Raw genomic sequence first — 12,917 nt, forward strand, 5'->3', positions numbered from 1 at the left:
GCCTCCTCTTCCTCCGCCGTCATCACGCGATAGTTGCTTCTCAACGATGTCGTCTCTTCCTATTTAGGATTGATCGAACGCGCCGCTTGTAGTTGTAAATAAAGAAGCTTCGGTCGCCAGGTGATTAAATCGAGCTGCGTACGGGAGATGAAGCCCTAGCGGCAGCCGGACGGAGGACGTAGTACGCACAGGCCGGGCCGTATTACCGGGCCAGGCACCAATGCTTACAAAGACATTTTGACTCTTGGGCTAAAGACGGCAGGTACCAAGCCATACGTATCTGGGGCCAGGTTCTCGAAAAATAACGTACCTGGGCCCAAAAATTTGTTAACAATACTCCCTCTATTCCAAAACATAGTGCGCCCGCATTTTTCAAGGTTCAACTTTGATCATAAATTTAACCAACGAGACCAACCGCGACGGGAGAAAACAATTATATAATTGAAAACTTCTTTCAAATACGAATTCACTGATATAATTTTTGCTTCCGCCGCAATCGGTCTTAATAGTTAAATTTACGGTCAAAGTTGAAGCACGAGGATAGAGAAAGCACTACATTGTGGAATGGAGGGAGTATCATCTTTTTACAGCAAATGATTCTAAAAAATTGAACAATTAATACTATAGAGCAAATCTCATAGGTGCCCACTATAAGCTTATTCCAAATGTTTTTTTTTTGCTTTTCTAGATGAATATGCACTTGGTGAAACTTGGTTTGCGTCTTGTTCGATGCTAAATGATAACCTCTTGCCTAGAGGCCCGACATGTGGGATTTCTCACGAGGGGTTGTATGATTCAGATTATGTGTTAGATCTTGTTTTTTGCTAGGGTGTAGGCAGTGCAAGAAACTAGGTTAAGCGTTTGATGATCTCATCAGGGACGCGTTCGTGTTGATTATATAGCACAGGGTACATGTGATGAGGTAGGTTGTTGAAGTCTTGGCCCCTAATCCAAGCTATACAAGATAAGGCCGGACTCTAACAACCTACCTCGATTACAACTCACGCAGGATTACAACCAACGCATACACAACTACGTACACAAGTTGACACGCTACAATCTACCTTTTAACATCCTCCCTCAATCTTTTAACGTGTCAAGGTTGAGATTGTTCTTGAAGGCTTAAAGCTGTCGAATTTGTAGTGGTTTAGTGAACCCATCTGCAACTTGATCTCCAGTTGGGATGAATTTTATCTCCAGAAGTTTCTGTGCAACTCTTTCATGTACAAAGTGAAAGTCAATCTCTATGTGTTTTGTCCTGGCATGAAATACAGGGTTTGCAGACAAATATGTTGCTCCAAGATTATCACACCATAAGTATGGCACACGTGGTCTATCAATTTTTAACTCATCAAGAAGTGTCTCTATCCACATCACCTCAGCAGTAGCATTTGCCAAAGACTTGTACTCAGCCTCAGTGCTAGAACGTGAGACTATTGCTTGTTTCCTTGCAGTCCATGATATGAGGTTTGAACCAAAAAACACAGCAAAGCCTCCAGTAGATCTCCTGTCATCAGGACACCCTGCCCAATCTGCATCAGAAAAGGCACTAACAGTTGTTGAAGGAGATTTGCATATTGTCAGACCAGTGCCAACACTCCCTTGGATATATCTTAGTATTCTCTTTACCGCTGTCCAGTGAACAGAAGTAGGAGCATGCAAAAACTGACAGACTTTGTTGACAGAGAAAGATATATCTGGTCTTGTTAATGTTAAGTACTGAAGTGCACCAACTGTACTTCTATATTTAGTTCCTTCTTCTGGACTTAGTAGTTCTCCTTCATGCAATGACAATTTTTCAGTAGTTGACATGGGTGTGCTGGAAGGCTTGCAATCTGTCATTCCTACACGCTTTAATATGTCCTTGGCATACTTTTCTTGTGTAAGTAAAATACCTTCATTTAATCTTTTAACTTCTATACCTAGGAAATAATGCAACTCTCCTAGATCTTTGATTACAAAGTCATTTTTCAAATTTTTCAACAATGCTGAGGTGGCTTCTAATGAAGAGCTAGCAACAATTATGTCATCAACATAAATTAACATAAATATGATCACCTTCCCTTTTTGAAAGAAGAACAAAGAGGTATCTCCCCTTGATGGTCGGAAACCAAGTTGTTGCAGCTTTGAGCTCAACCTTGAATACCACGCCCTGGGTGCCTGTTTGAGACCATATAAAGCTTTGTCCAACATGCATACATGATGTGGTCTTGACCCATCCTCAAAACCAGGTGGCTGTCGCATATAGACTTCTTCCTCGAGAACGCCATGCAAGAACGCATTTTGTACATCCAATTGGCGAAGGCTCCATCCCCTGGAGACAGCAACAGACCGAACAAGCCTAATAGTAGCAGCTTTAACTACTGGACTAAAGGTGTCCTCATAGTTAATAACATATCTTTGTTTGAATCCTTTAGCCACTAACCTAGCCTTGTATCTGTCTATTGTACCATCAGATTTCCTTTTAACTTTATATACCCATTTACAGTTTATAATGTTTCTTCCTCGCTTAGGTGGCACTAAATGACATGTCTGATTTCTCATAAGAGCATCATACTCATCATGCATAGCATTTTTCCAATTTTTGTTACTCAAAGCTTCTATCAAATCTTGTGGTTCACCGATGGTAGCAAAATTAGCAAACTTGAAAATTTTCTTATACCTGACTGTTCCATCCTTGGGAACCGTTGGTTTGAAAATACCTTGTTGCGATCGAGTTACTCGTGTAGACCCAGCAACATTTGTCGAACCAGCCACAGAAGATCCTCTTCCCATAACCGTGTCAGGTTCGACAGCGGCCACAGAAGATCCGCCTCCTCGTACTGGCCTGCCAGGGGAATCCGCCTCGGCACTCGAGCGGTCGATGTCCCTCGGATCAGGCGCAGACGGCGACGAATCCGACAGATGGGTGCAGCCTCATCATGGTGCGCGAGCTGTCACACACCCAACCCGGCTGTCGTCACGTGAAGAAAAAGCAGGCTGGACCCACCGCTCTGTGGGCCAGTTTCTGTCCGCGTGTCACGCCGAGAGAGGGGGCTCGCGCCCCGTGCGCCTGTCTCCATCTGGCATGGTCGCGTGCGGAACTGCCGCGTGCAAGGCGAATCCTCCCTGGGATCCGCGCCTGCTGCGCCTGTCGCAACTGCGCCAGATCTCTCGGGATCGGCGCCTGTCCCTTCCTCGTGTCATGTGCCTGTGGAGCCAGGCAGAGAAAGAGCTGTTTCTGCATAAAATCATGACCACAAACAGCATTTTTTTCTTGTAAATCAGTGTTATGACTAGTTGCCAATTGATCAACACATTCATTACCCCCGTGATCTATTGGATTTAGAAGCTCCGGAGACAAAAGAAGAATTTCTGCCCGTAGGCGAGCGCCGGCATTTGGGTGTAATTCAGAGAACGGAAAAACTGTTTCATCAAAGACAACATCTCTTGAGATGTATACACGTCCAGTAGAAATATCTAGGCACTTGAAGCCTTTATGCAAGTTACTGTAGCCAAGAAAGGCGCACCTTTTGGAGCGGAATTGGAGTTTATGCGAATTGTATGGGCGCAAATTGAGCCAGCAAGCACACCCAAAGATTCTAAGAGATGAATAATTGGGTTTTTCATTGAACAATTTTTCAAGAGGAGTTTCAAACTTAATCACTTTGCTAGGCAACCTATTGATGAGATAGGTAGCGACAATAAAAGCCTCATCCCAAAATTTCAAAGGCATACAAGCTTGAGCAAGAAGAGAGAGACCTACTTCAACGATGTGACGATGCTTGCGTTCAGCTGGCCCATTCTGTTGATGGGCATGGGGACATGAGACATGATGGGATATCCCTATTTTATTGAAGAAGGAATTTAATTTCTCATATTCTCCCCCCCAATCTGTTTGGAGAGCAAGGATCTTTCGGCTAAATTGTCTTTCAACAAGGTTTTGGAAGTCATGAAATTTTTGAAAAACTTCTGACTTATGTTTGATTAGGTAGATCCATGTGAACTTACTGAAATCATCTATGAAGCTCACATAATTTTTTTTCTACCTATTGATTCAACAGCTGGTCCCCACACATCAGAAAAAGATAAGTTCCAAAGGAAATTAGATTCACTTATAGACTTGGGATATGGTAACTGATGGCTCTTGCCCTTCTGGCAAGCATCACAAACAAGTTCATTATTTGACAAACTAACACATGGAAGCTTATTCTTGCTAATTATTTTGCTAACAATAATCGATGAAGGGTGTCCTGGACGTTGGTGCCATCCGTCCGAAGATGGAGAGGTGACACTGAGCACATGCTTCTTGGCATCTTGTTCCATGTGTTTTACAGGGTATAGGCCTCGCCTACCCCTGCTACGAAGAAGGGTTCTCTTTGTTGCACGATCCTTAACAAGAAAAGAATAGGGTTGAATCTCAACGAAAGAGTTGTTATCAATGGAAAGGCGACTAGCAGAGATTAAACTTTTATCAGCTTCAAGAACATGAAGGATATTTTTAAGGACAAGATCTCGTTCAGAGGTATATATTTGTGATTGACCAATGTGAGCAATAGTCATACCTGATCCACTAGCTGTGTGGATTTGCTCGTTTCCCATGTAGCGGTCGCGAACTGTCAGCTTCTCCAAGTATCCCGTGATGTGATCTGTCGCGCCACTGTCAAGATACCAGTTGGTATCCACTCCATAGTGGGAAGCCGCCATGTTTTTCGAGCGCTGGTGCTGCTGTTCTTCTCCTCCCTGGTAAGATGAATATTCCTCTTCCAACACTTCCACGCAGGGTGTCCAATCTTGCCGCAGATCTGGCACGCAGGCTTGGCAGAGGGATTGTTGTTGTAGTTCCTGCCGCTGCCACCTCCGTTGCCACTGCCTCCCCCGTTTCCACGGTTTGGCGGCTTGGAGTAGTTGCGGTTGAGATCACCGCCGCCTTGCTTGTTGGGGAAGCCACGGCCGCCGCCGCCGCATTGCTTGTTGGGGAAGCCACAACCACGTGCTGCCGCGTTTGCAGATGACTGAGAAGACCCGCCGCGCAAGTTCATGCGAGTCTCGAAGCTCAGGAGCTACGAGTACAACTCCGGCACCCCGACAGGTTTGACCCGTGAGCACATGGCAGAAACCACGGGGTCAAATTCCTCGTCGAGTCCAACGAGGATGTGGGAGACGACATCTTCCTCGTCCACCTTCTTTCCTGAAGCCATTAACTCATCACAAAGTGTTCTGAACTTACCGACGTATTCAGCGACGGAGAGGTTGCCCTTCTGGAGGTTCGCCAGAGCAATCCTGACGTTGACGGTCTGTGCGCGGGTATGTGACGCCAGCATCCCTTGCACGGTGTTCCACAGCTCATCTGCGGTATGGCATGTTGCAACTTGGATGGCCATCTCGCGGAGCAGCGTCGTCAGAAGGTAGGAGAAAACCTGCTGATCTCGCGCATACCACACGCCGAACTCAGGGTTCGGGGCCTTGGACTTGGTTTTGCCGTCGGAGGAGGTGACCTCAATGTGCGTGGATGGCACCTCCTGCTCGAGGTCGAGGAAGGACGCCATCTGCGCCCCTCGGATGGCCGAGAGGACCGTGGCGCGCCAGAGTGCTTCGTTCCCTCTCGTAAGCTTCTCTATAGCAAAGTGTGCAAAGGGAGATGAGGGGAACGAATTTATGGAGGAGCTCGCCATGGATGAATCCGAGGTAGGCTCTGATTACCATGTAAGAAACTAGGTTAAGCGTTTGATGATCTCATCAGGGGCGCGTTCGTGTTGATTATATAGCACAGGGTACATGTGATGAGGTAGGTTGTTGAACTCTTGGCCCCTAATCCAAGCTATACAAGATAAGGCCGGACTCTAACAACCTACCTCGATTACAACTCACGCAGGATTACAACCAACGCATACACAACTACGTACACAAGTTGACACGCTACAATCTACCTTTTAACAGGCAGCATTAGCTTTCCCTCTGGTCTGCAATCCTGTTGGAGGGTGGAGATGCCCAGTTCTGCATCGTCAGGGGATCATGTCGTTCGATCTATCAATGGTTGTGTGTTGGCAGTATATATGTAGTGGTCGATGGTTGTTTGTAAGACACTGTGATTTCTATCAATGAAAATTAGAGATGGAGCTCTCTTTGTAAAAAAAATGTATTCCAAATCGGCACGTAATGCGCGGGGTAGCGAGCAAACTTGCACTATACTCATGCAGTTGCGTCGACCCAAGTGCGGGGTGGAGCACATTTTTTTCTTACTTTCTTTTCTTTCTTTTGTTTTTTCTTCCATAATATTGTTTCAATTTTTTGTTTTCAGATATTTTTTTTTCGTACTATATGTAACATATTTACTTTATTTTCATGTATCTAACTAAAAAGTGAAATTAAAGTATAAAGAAAGTGCTCATATTTTGAGAAAAAAATGTTCATTAAATTTCAAAAAGTATCCATGTATTTTTAAGACGGTATGTATCCGACGGAAACCAACTTCTTTGGAATCTGAAATCTTCTTGTGAGATGTTAGATTGAGAATAGGCGCATACTAGTCGCGGATGGGATGGGATGGCGTAGGAGATAACTTTAACCGACTCCTATTTCTTCAGAATTCTCACAATTTTATATAAATGTGGTTGTGTGCATCACTCAGTGCAGAGGCCAGGGGTTATCCTCCTTTTCGGGAAAGGAAAAACATGTCAAAGCCTATCACATCAAATGAGCAATCCTGCTTCTTGTAGTTCCTTTCTCTCCAAAGATCACCGGGAGGGTGATCCTTCTCAAAGGATTGTGGGTTGTTTGTGGGAGGAGCCCATAAAACAACTCCGTCGAGGTGGATCCTTCGCAGTATTTGCCTTTGCTACAAAGTCTGCATTAGGATTAAACTAAGGAGCTCCCTTCGTCTACAAAAATTCGATGTACTTGTTGATGCGGCTTAAACTACATCGGTATTTACACAAAGAGGAAAGGATGATGCAGCACAGCTACAGTAGGTATTTTCCTCAGTGATGGGACCAAGGTTTGATGGGAAATGATGCATGGAAAACAAAAAAAATCTATGCACACACAAGATCTATCCATGGAGATGCATATCAACGAGAGGAGGAGAGAATCTACATACCCTTGTAGATCGCTAAGCAGAAGCGTTTATCATGCGGTTGATGTAGTCATACTCTTTGCGGTCCGATCACGATCCAACCGATCTAGTGCCGAACGGACGGCACCTCTGAGTTTAGCACACATGCGGCTCGATGATGTCTCCTCCTTTTTGATCAAGCAAGCGGGAGAGGAGAAGTAGATGGGATCACAACCAACATGAAAGCGTGGTGGTGATGGTGGAGCACTGATAGCGCTTCGCTAAGCGTCACCGGGACGAGGCGGTGGAACTACAGAGTAACCGGAGAGAGGGGTGCCAAGGGCTTGGTGTGTTCTCTTGGGGTACCCCCTCCCCTCTATATATAGGTGGAGGGGCGTGGGAAAAATCCCCTCCAAGCCTTAGGGCGCAGCTAAGGGGGAGAGGACTTGGACTCCAAGTCCAATTCTATTCTTACTATGACTCCTTCCTTTTTTGCCTTCCCTAGTCACATGGGCTTTTGAGGACTTGGTGCGCCTAGCCCAATAAGGCCAGGGCACCTCCCCGCAGCCCATGCTAGCCCTTGGGTCATGGTGGACCCACTTGTGAACTTTTGGACCCCTCCGGAACCTTCTGGAAGCTTCCCGGTACAATATCAAAAAACTACACCTTTTTCTGAAACCCAAAATATGACTTCCCATATATAAATCTTTACCTCCCGACCATTCCGAGACTCCTCGTGACATCCGAGATCTCATCCGAGACTCCGAACAACATTTGGTTACCACTCATCAAATATCCCAATACTACTGTAGCGTCAACGAACGATAAGCGTGCGACCCCGCGGGTTCGGGAATTATGTAGTCATGACCAAGACACCTCTCCGCTCAATAGCCATTAGCGGGACCTAGATGCCTATATTGATTCCTACATATTCCACGAAGATCTTTATCGGTCGAATGATAATCCCCAAGTGCAGGGAATCATCGTAGCAATTTCCAAAGGTGGAAGTGATAAGTATGGAGTGTCGAACCCACAAGGAGCTAAAGGTAAGATCAATATTCTCTCAAGCCCTATCTGCCACTGATACGACTCTACGTACATCGAACGTTTGCTTCCAACTAGAAACGAGAAATAAAACTACGTTGTGGGTATGAAGTGGATAACTTTGTATGATATCGGAGAGCTAAAATATGAAAGTAGGTGATGTTATCATAAAGTTAGAATATATTACTAAATATTATAAATAGCGAGTATGGAATAATGGTGGATCAGTGTGCGGAATTGTCCTAGGCAATTGTTAATAAGACCGGTAATCACTATTGCAGTTTCATATGAGGGAGAGGCATAAGCTAACATACTTTCTCTACTTGGATCATATGCACTTATGATTGCAACTCCAGCAAGCATCCGCAACTACTAAAGATCATTAAGGTAAAACCCAACCATACCATTAAAGCATCAAGTCCTCTTTATTCCCATACGCAACAACCCCCTTACTCGGGTTTGTGTTTCAGTCACTCACCAACCCACTATAAGCGAATCATGAACTTAGTGCAACACCCTACAGCAGGAATCCATCATGCTTGCGCGACACCGAGGGCACCATAGGACAACATCAAAGTAAAACATACAACTCATACCAATCTAGATCATCAATCAACCCAAAGACAAAAGATATCTACTCAAAACATCATAGGATGGCAACACATCATTGGATCATAATATGTGGCATAAAGCACCATGTTCAAGTAGGGATTACAGCGGGGTGCGGGAGAGTGGACCGCATAAAAAAGATGAGGATGGTGATGTTCATGAAGACGATCACCGCGGCGATGATTCCCCTCCCGATGGCACTCCGATGCCACCGAGAGAGAGGAGGAGAGGTTCTCCCCCTTGTGCTTCCTCCTCCATGGCCTCTCCCTTGGATGGGGAGAGGTTCTCCCTCTAGTCCTTGGCCTTCATGACGATAATGGCCCCCCCGGGATCCTCCTTCATGCCCTCCGGTGATGATGGCCCCCTCCGTCAGGGTGCCAGAGAGGGCCTAGATTGGTTTTCGGTGGCTACAGAGGCTTCTGGCGGCAGAACTCACGATCTAGGTTTCTTTCTGGAAGTTTTGGGTTATACAAGAGGTGTTGGAATCGGGGACTGTCGGTGGGAATGACACCCATGGGATCACAAGAATCCCTACTACGGTTGCGGGGCACGGGGTCGTGAGAAGAGCGGATCAAACAGATAGCACACGGTTCGTTTATCCAGGTTCGGGCCGCGGGGATGCGTAAAACCCTACTCCTGCTTTGGTGGATTGTATATCTGTGTTCTTGAGCTAGCTATGGGGCGTGAGGAGCTCCAAAAAGCCGAATCCTCCTCCTAGTCGCCTCGGGCCTCCTTTTATAGGAAAGGGGTTGCCACAGTGGCACACAGGAGGTGGAAAGGGTATAGTGATGTGAGGTTATCCCTCGCAGTACATGACAAGGCGCATTTAATGCCTCTTGCCCAGGTGTCCTTGATTTATCGGGGACGGGGGAGAGCCCTGTCTCGTCCGTCGCCGCTCCCTCTCGTGTCGACACGCGCCCTGGCCAGCGGCGCCCGCAGTGCCATGTAGGCAGGCAGGCAGCTAAGGTGGCGCAGTGGTGGGTCTCCATGAAGATCCGCATGCTGCCACGCAGGTGCCTGCCCAGCTGGTTGGGTCGGCAGCTTCATGCGAACGGCGGTGGAGGTTTGACTGGCGTGGGCCTGATGGTGGCCCTACGGGTGTTCTTGGCAAGGGCCTTGCCGGGGCCCCGGCAAGGGTCTTGCCGTGGCGCCTGCTGTCATCCTCGGCAAGGCTCTTGCCGGGGGCCTTGTGGTCCTCCTTGGCTGGGATCCCGCCAAGGATCATCATCTTCTAAAGGGTGTATCTGATCTTGAATGTCTTCACAAAGATCTGCATGCCACCACGGGGATGTCTCTCGAGTCCTTGCCCCATGGGGGCAGTGGACTCAAGGGTGACTCACTCCGTAGGTGTGGGGCGAGCTGCCACGGCAAGGGTCTTGCCGGGTTTGCTAAAACCGCCTCCCGGCAAGGATCTTGCCAGGGGGGGTCCGCTTCATCCCCTTCTCTCTTTGTGGTCTTGGTCTTGGCATCGTTCTGCTTCTCCTGAGCTTCGGCCTTACCTTGGCTCACCTCCCTTGCCTTGCTCAGTGTGGTGGTGCCTGTGGCTCAGACTGCCCGTGCACAGTTATAGGGGTACAAAAAGTGTACCCCTCTTTTTGTACACCGACAAGAGCCCCCGGGCCTGGGCCACACGTAAGCGCAATCGCGTTGTTGGGCTAGGCCCAAAAACGGTGCGCGGGCAGGCGGGGTGGTTTTTACCGCGTTAAGTCTCTTCGCGCGCTGTGCTTCCCATGCTTCCCGCGCGTGGCGCGGCGTGGGGAGGCGTGTGTGACGTGGGCGGCATGCGTGGGGCTGAGCTCTGCATGCATGCGTCACGTCGTAGTAAAGGGGGCGGTTCGCGCCTTCCCCATAAACGGAGGGAGGCGCGGAGGCGCGGCCCATTTACTGAACGGGGCCGAGGCGTGGTCTTCAAGGCGTCCACTCCCCACGATCACGGGGTGGGGAGAGGTCGCCTCACCCGTCGCCTCGGTCCTGCACGCCTGCCACGTGGCTCTCATGCGCTTGGGGTGGCGGCCGGTGGAGGCGGGAAACCGGGCCACCGCGGGCTGGGGCGGCGGGTCGGTCCCAGTTCCCTGCGCCTTCCGCGCCTTGATAGGCTAAGCGGGGCGGCCGAGCCCCCACCCCGTTCCTTTATAAGGAGCGGGAGGGGGGATGGCATCCCGCATTCCTTCATCTCCTCCTTCCTTCAGCTTCTGCTCCCCCCTTCCATCCGCCATGGAGAGAGGGAATCCTGGTCCTTCAACGGTGGCGGAGAGGGTCGCCGCTCGACAACGCGCCCCTCCTTCTCCTGCACCCGCGGTGGCAGAGCCAGCCGCAAGGGGAAGGGGGAGGGGGCGATGTCGTGGGAGAGGCCGAGGCGCTCGGGGAAGAGGAGGACGGGGCGGCGCGCCGGCCTCGCCTCCGCCATCAGTTCCTCCCCCCATGGAGGGCCACGTTGGGCATGACCCTTGCGAGTTCTTCGTCAGGCTGCGCCGGCCGCCTCGCCATCGCCTTCGTCTCCCGACCCCATTCGCGTGGGAGATGGAGCTGGATCCGCCGGAGTCGTTGTGGCTGCACATGAGGGGCCGCGGGATCAGTGGCACGCGGGCCCGCGTCGACTTCCCTGCCCCTCACGTGATGTATCTCCGTCGGGGATGAAAGACGTTTGCCCATATCCACCGCTTGACGGAGGGGCTCACTCTCCATTTTAAGCTGATGGAGGGTGGCCTTCTCTCCGTCAAGGTCTTCGGGTGCTTTGGGACCCGTGTAAGGTGCTGCGTGGAGAGCTCTTCTGATAGTGAAGACTCCTCCTCGGGCGGGAGTGACGAGGAGGATAGCGGCAGCGACGATGAGGGTAGTAGGCAGCAGGATGACGGGTCCGATTAGGTGTCGGGAGCCGCTCCGTGCGGCACCGGCGACCCTATCATCCGCGTCGCCGGCTCCCTGAACTTCTCGGGGTTGTCTCCTTGGGCGGCTGGCGTTGGGAGGCTGCGGAAGAGGAAGTGGGTGGGCGGCAAGGCCGTCAAGTCGGAGTACGCGGGCACCGACGCCTTCGACGCGTGCTGACGTCCTTCCGCCTCGTCTTCGAGCTCTGCTTCCGGCGCCGCCATCACCATCCAGCCTTCGGACGGCCACCGAGATGTTCTCTTGGTGTCTTATGCCACCTGTAGCTCGCCTAGGCCCCCCTTTTGCCCTTTTCGCCTCCTTGACCTGCCTCCTGGGGAGAGGGACAAGAAAAGGATTACGGGCACCTTATCTCTTTTTGGTTTGTAAGCCTTCGGGCCTTAGCTGAATTTAAAACTTGTAATCCCATCATTCATGTTTTTCATTCCCTATGGACTGTACCTGAGTGGAATGTTTTTAATGAAAAAGGGATCCTTGTGGGGTCATTTGTTTGTGGGTAGAACCCACGACAAGGAGTAAATCCTTGATATCCTTAAGATAAACATTTCCTTTCCTGGCAACAGGCCTTGCCGTCTCCCCACTTCGCTCGACCTTTCTCACACCTTTGGCGGAGGCAGGGATGAGGTGGGTTCAGGCTCCTTGTTTCATCCTCTCGCTGCCGCGGCTACTACCAAACCTGGCCCCAGGAACGAGCCCTAGGGCCTAGAGTTAGGGGAGCACGGTAGTTTTAGGAAAAAATGAGGTTTCACATACCTCAGTCCATAAGGGAACGCATGATAAGGGATGAAGAACTTATCTGAAGCTGTAGCCCCCGGCAACTCTGGTTTGCCGTGGGTGAATCTTTGCTCTTGTAGCCCCCGGCAATACTGGTTTGCCGGGGTCTAGATGCTGGTCTGTCCCTCTTCTCTTTTTCGTCCTCAAGTGGTCCGGCAAGGATACCTGTGAGTCCTGCGAACCAAAGAAGACAAAAGAACAGCAAAGAGACACACACTCGACCTCTAAGCTAGGGGTTAGTTGCTGCTAAGCACTATCAACCCTAACCAAGGACGAGACTCGACCTAGCATGCATGCTATAACTTAGGGCGCCAGCGCTTCATTTATTTATGCTCAGGGTCTGCGCCTGGCTTTGTACAAAGGGTTACATGCATCATCGGCAATGCTTGTACAAAAGGTGGCTTGCCGGGGGGCCCGGCAAGCCGCGCCTCACGGGTAAAACTTGCGAAGATGCTCAATGTTCCAGGAGTTACTCACCGGAACGGCATCTTCGGTCTCCAGGCGGACTGCGCCGGGCCTGGTGACTAGTATTACCCGATAAGGGCCTTCCCACTTTGGCGTCAACTTGTTGGAA

The 12,917-nt window shown here is 49.7% G+C and overlaps 1 pseudogene; it reads right to left on the reverse strand.

The window, feature by feature from the left end:
• Positions 1-5,026: 5,026 nt before the first annotated feature.
• LOC125527004 lies at positions 5,027-5,165 on the reverse strand (annotated as a pseudogene).
• Between the last annotated feature and the right edge of the window lie 7,752 nt (positions 5,166-12,917).

Source organism: Triticum urartu, unplaced genomic scaffold (genome assembly GCF_003073215.2).
Source record: "Triticum urartu cultivar G1812 unplaced genomic scaffold, Tu2.1 TuUngrouped_contig_2553, whole genome shotgun sequence".
Classification (NCBI taxonomy): domain Eukaryota; kingdom Viridiplantae; phylum Streptophyta; class Magnoliopsida; order Poales; family Poaceae; genus Triticum; species Triticum urartu.